Genomic DNA, 6,389 nt, shown 5'->3' with positions numbered 1-6,389 from the left:
GTTCTTGGAGCAGGGTGTGTTCTCAGCCTTCCCAGAGAGATGGGGGAAGGATCTCACCTACCCCTTAGTGTTCCAGAAGCACACTAAAAGACACAGTTCCTTAAGTGAAGAGTGGTGAGCTGAAACTCCAGCTGAAAGAATGGATAGACAAGATTAGCTCCTCTTTCTCCACAGGGCAGCATTCCTAGAGGGTCATCTACAACGGAGCTGTGATCTAAGTGCTCTGGGATAATGCTGCGGTCGGCATTAGCAATACTTCAGGCTGCTGCACTGTTGTGCTTCTTAATGCAAGGATGTGTTCTCCAGACAGGCCCTTTTTACTAACTCATTTTTGCATGAGGCAGAGCAGTGTATATGCACAGAGCAAAACTTGCTGTGGTACCAACAGCAGCAAGATCAGGTTAACAGTCAGCTAAATTAATCATTTCCACTGGTGATCCCAGGACAGCAGGGCTGCCTGGGCTTCAGGGTGATGATTACAGTTATATGTATCAGTCCAGGCTGCTGGACTGATACATCAGGTCTTGCAGAGTATCACAATACCAGCTGCCAGTAGATGCAGAATAGATGTGCACCACGCTGTAGCACTAGGCACAAAAAAGATGAAATGCCAAAAGGAATGAAGCAAAGCAAAGGAGAAGGTAGGAAAGAAAAGACACTATTTGATGGCCGTGTGGTTTTGTACCACCACAATAGAAAGTAGCTGAGAACAGAGAAGTGTTATTGTGCTCTTCGTGGAATGAAATAAATAGGAAAGTATTTCAATCAGAAAAGGCTAGGAGTAAAAATCAAAGTCAACTTTAATTCTTCATTTTCTTAGAAAGTTAAAACTATGAAGGTGTGACAGAACAACAGTCAGGCAGTCTCTGGATACTACCATGATGAATACAGTACAGCCAGACATGGTTCCAGTCTTGTGAAACAAACCTGTGTGAAATTGCTTGGACTAAAAGGCAAAATATGACTATTGAAAGAAAAAATTAAACTATTTTTTTGTGTGTGTGGATTTGAAATGAGTAACAGAAAACTCAAAAAGAACCGTGAAACTGAAATCCCACATTTTATTCTGAGGGCCTTAACACAGGACTTTTCACCCTCGTAACGTGAAGTGTCTGCTGAGCGATGTGGGTATGATCTTGCAGGTCTCACCTCAACAGAAATACTCTATCAGGAAATCTCTAGCCCTGTCCAAACCCTTCTAATTCCTACCCTTGCAAGTCTGAGTTTGTGTCTCAGTTCTTTGTTTGCACTGGAATTACTAGAGATGTCAAGAGAGTTGCTCTTGGTTTAGTTCTGAGATCACAATCTCTTAGGAGGGATTTAGGAATTCCATAAGCCAATGAATGACAGGAAGTTAATCAGCAAATTATTAAAGCCCTGAATAAGCATGTCTTCTGAGGAGCAGTTAAGGCAAGGATAACTTTTAGCATAATTTGCAGAAATGATAAGCAAATTTCAAGATGAGGAAGCAGGGACATGAAAAAGCCCAAGATTTACCCTCCTTGCAAAAGAAATGTCTGTACTAAAAAGACAGGACAGACCTCAAAAGACAAAGAACTTACCAGAAGGAGCTTATCAGGTTTTCAAGCAATCAGTACTGAAGAGGTTTGAAGCTGGTGGCATCTAAGTGAGTCGAAAGAGGCAGATACATCAGTGTGGGGATTGATGGAAGTGCAGCTCTGATTTACAGCTGTGGGTCAGAGTGAGATTTCTGGTTTGTTAGTCACAGAGGCAGCAGTCATACAGCCTTAAACTGGACTTTATATATTTAAACACTTTGGCATACCAAAATATGATGCTCTCAGTCTAAGAGAAATCAGTTGATTTGTTCCGATGAATTAGAGGTTTATGACATTTTTTTGAAAATGTACAGTATTTGAGATGTTGCATGAGACTTTTGTCTTCCAACCTAGTTTTCTATTTTTAGATATGGAACACCTTTAGTCTATGTTGTAATGTACAGAAATTATATAAAAATATGCCACTAAGCATTTGAACAGCTTTAACTAAATTGCCTGGATTTGGGGTGTTTGTTCTGAGGACGTGTCCAATGCCCTGGGCAATGTGTGTATTTGTCCCTGTCCTGACTTACTGATAAGTCCTCTCAACCTTCACCTAATTTCTGGCTTTGGAACAAACAGGCAGTTTAATATTTCTGAGAGTAGGTTGTATATCTAGGGGCCGCAGCCATGATGTCTCCTAAGAGCAGGGGAATCATTGAGGAGGCAGCTTGCAGCACCAGGGAGGTCACTCTGGGTAACAAAAAGACTTGGAAGGAAAATGCAGCCCAGACCTGCTGAGAGCTTGGAACTGCTTGTCTGTGTGTGCTTCTAGAGTTATGAGACCACAATGGCTACTCAAGGTTGCAATGCTGTGAGCAGGATGTGATGAGGATAGGAGGTGGTCTGGAGCCCTTCAGTGATGTGCCTCTGATAATCTGGCACCAGCTGGCAGGACACCCTAGGCAGAAGAATTGGGGTGGGATTTAGGCTACCCAAACACATAGCAGCATGCCAATTCCACCATGAAGAAACAGCCCTGGCTTTATTTGCAACAGGTAAAGCCAGTGATAAAATTCGGTGGCTGGTAAAAATGCTTCTGGGGTGGTTAGACATGAGGTACAATGTTGCTGAGAGGAAAAAATAGAGTTAAATTTTATTAGTGAAAATTTTAATTGAAATTTTCACTAAAATTTCACTAAAAACGTGGGGAAAAAATCCTCAAATTCTTCCATTTTGATCCATTCCCACTAACATAAGAGAGGCTTCAGTGGGTGTGGATCAAGGTGCAGGCAAAATAGTCTTCCTCTCAAACAGAAGAAAGCGAGATTTTAGTTTCAATTTAACTACACCATTATTGACAAGAAGAGTTAAAGTGCCCTAAAATACTTTTGGTACAGCCAGCTTACCTCATGTCTGGCACTAACAGTGTTTAAAACAAGGTAAGAAAAGCCCTTCCAACATGCACAGGAGAGCTGCTTGTAACGTCCTACTAGGAAGAGAAACTTAAGGGGAGATAAACAAAACTCTCTCCTCAGACCCAGCATCTGAGAAAACATGAACAAGAAGAGAACTGGGCTTTGTTGCTAGAACCTAACAGAGAAGCTAGGGAGAAACAAAAATTTAAATGCATTCTCATCCACTAGAAAGGATTTCAAGTTAGAGTTAGAAGGGAAACCTCCTCATTCCTCCCTTTGCCATTAGTTTGTTATCTAACCCTTTAAACTTGTGGGAACTCCCTGTCTTGCATGAGTGTCTGTCTTTTTTCCTAATTGGAACAGATCAGAAACAAAGCCCTCTACTCCGATGTCCCAGTCCCTGGAGAAGCTGAAACTACGGACTCACACTTTTTATCCACAAAGGCAGCTCTCAGTTCAGCATCAGAGACAGCTCCCTGGGCAGGAGGAAGTTGAAGCATTGCCCTGGGAAAAGCAGGACCATCAAGACACCATGCCCTGTCCATGTCTTTCCTGTGTGCAGCTTCAAACTTGGTGGCACACAATGGGGAGGAGGAGGAAGGACTCTTTTTTGCTTAAATTCATCACTTTGATGAAGCTGAGGGAGTGAGCCATGTGTCCTTCAGCACCATAAATAGCATCCCACTTCCTTTCTGTTGTCAGCTGTGAAAATTAGGCTCCCAGGTCCCTCGGGACAAATTTCCAGTACGGGGCAATGGTTGGAGTTAACAGTGTCTGGGTCTTTAAGCCATCCAGACTTTAACCCCTGTGATTCTCATGTTGGTTAAGCCTTGGTAACCTTGAGTTATAATGGATTGCTGGGAAGTAATTGAATATTCTTCTAAAAGGCTGGTGAGTTCTTTTTCTCCCGTGTATTGCGGATTTGTACTGTCACCCATAACCTGCCGTGGAGCAAGACCTTTTAAAGTCCATGCCTCGGCAACAGATGACTCACAAGCTGATACAGATCAGATAAACTGTATCCTCAGTGCAGAGCCAGTCCTGTTCTGTGCCCTACAGAGCTACATCTGTTGCAGTTTCATAGACTTGGTGCTTTTTGGTCTCTGCCTGCAGTTCACACCTATTGGGGCACAAGGAAAAGCAGGCCAGGATGGGTGTCTCAGGCAGGGCAGGTATGATCTGCAGTGGTCTGCAGTAAATATTCATCTTCCAGTAGAACTTCACTCTGCAAACAGCACAAGTCATCCATGGCAGAGGATTTAGATGTAGGGGTGGTAAAAGCTGAGCTCAGGATGTTAGTATGGGTCGAACATTGCTAATATTAGACGCTAAAATCTACAACAGAAAAATGATATAGGTTTCCCAAGGGGGCAGATAACCTAAGAAAATACTTCATCTCTTGTTACATTTACTTATTTTATTGCAGTGTAACAAAGCACCATGTTGACCTCCCATACTACCACAGGGCAGTAATTAATAGCATAATCATTTATAAACTACTTGATACATATTACTGGGCCTTTTTTATTTTCCTATCCACATCTCCTAAATCCCACTGTCCGTTGGTAGATAGTTTTCCCCTGGTACTTGTGTCAGGAATGTGGAGGTGAAAAATTGCACAAGGGCTGCAGCTCCCAGGGTAGTCCCACTCCTGCACACCCAGGACAGCAGTTTTGCTGGAAGGCTTCATACAAACATTCCAGTTAAGTTTTCCCACCAACAGTTTGTGTTATGGGGTTTTTGTGCCTGAGCTAATTAATCAGTATTCAGACATACACTAAATATGCCCTTCTTAAAACTCTATGATAGTATAATAAGTACCATTCCAGTTGTCACATAGCATTTTTAGTTAGGGGATGTTGTTATCACTGTGTAGAACACGCAGCCTCCAATGTTGTCTGGCCATAAAAGCAGATTTGTCAAGCCCCAAAATGTTAACAAACCACCTTCCACTAAAAGCAGTGGTAAGAAGCCATTCCAATCCACTGGGAGCCCAGCAGCTGTCTGCATGATTGCCACAAGCAAGACACAGAGAAGCTCTGGCAGTGACCAAACCCTACCTGACTGGAGTTGTTTTCACGTTTCATTTTCCATGGCAATTTTCTTTCTCTTGGACTGCAGATGCAGCAAGACTCTTGTAACCACACCATGCCTTGCCAGGGAAAAAAATACACTGCCTCTTATAAAAAAAAATAAATCCTACACAAGACTTAAGCGTGAAGGCTGTTTTCACAGTTGGCTTTTCCATGGATTCAGGTGTTTGACATGACTGACATGATTGACATGTTTTTCTGTAAAAACAAAGCTGGATTTTTTTCTTTCAGTTATATACCTCCATATCTATTTTACCTGTCATGGCAGGGGCAACTAATCAATTTATATTAATAAAGCTGAGTAATAAATCTCCCTTACAGGAGCATATAAACACATTTTTTTACAGCACACATGTTAGAAGCTACAGGAAGCAAGGACATTTGTGGCAAGTTGAAATGCAAGTTTTTCCAGTTCCCTGGTTACAAGTGAAGAACACGATGCCATGCCCATTGCTCATTGTTGCACTTATTGACTTTTTTATATGAACAGCTGTGCTAGAAAAATGAAAGAATTTCACTCAGTTCATGGGTGTGATGAGAACCATCAACTGAAAATTCAGACCATTTGAACCATTTCTGATCCTGAAATCATCCTCAGGTCCTCTCATGTAGACAAAACTTTATATCAACCTACAGGGTTTGACCCATATTTTCAGTCTCTGCACCATATTGAAAGAAAAGTCAGGGCTCAACTAGTGGGGAAAGGAGATTAACACAAAATCAAACAATTGATGGTTTATAGGAAATAGAACCTGACACCTGGGAGAGTTATTTCTTTTTTGGTATGTTTTGTTCCTTGTTAGGTTTGGGCTTGGGATTTTCATAAGGAGAAGGGAATTTTTTTGAAGGAAATTATTTATGCAGTTGCCTAATCTGGTACAGTTCTTCTTCCTACTTTCTTACCCACAGTAATTTTAAACCACAAGCTGAGTTGATGCAAAATTTTATCAACTGTATCATGAGGTTCTTGAAAACAGCCTCTCCTCAATGTTTTGATAACCACACTAAGAGACCCTTGGGTTTTAGGCCAAATGAAAAGGAATGGGCATTGTTTGCCTCTTGTGGAGGTCATATAGAATCCTAAAATCATTAAGGTTGGGGAAGTGACCTCTAAGATCATTGAATCCAATCTTTAGCCCAGCAATAGCATGTTTACCTCTAAACCACGTCCCCAAGTGCCACATCCACAGACCAAGAGTGCAGAAGGTTCAATATAGAGGATTTTTTTCACTTTCTTCCTACTGCCATAGGTAGAAGGGGCTGATACCCTTGCAGAGGGCTGTACACTGTAGGGTGTACTTGCTGCTGGTACCCTGTCTAAGAGGGTCCTGGTGATTCACCTTTAAACATCTGTGGGCCTTTACATCTAAAACCCTGCT

Source organism: Camarhynchus parvulus, chromosome 1, assembly GCF_901933205.1.
Source record: "Camarhynchus parvulus chromosome 1, STF_HiC, whole genome shotgun sequence".
NCBI classification, from domain to species: domain Eukaryota; kingdom Metazoa; phylum Chordata; class Aves; order Passeriformes; family Thraupidae; genus Camarhynchus; species Camarhynchus parvulus.
Note: the sequence above shows the minus strand (reverse complement) of the source record.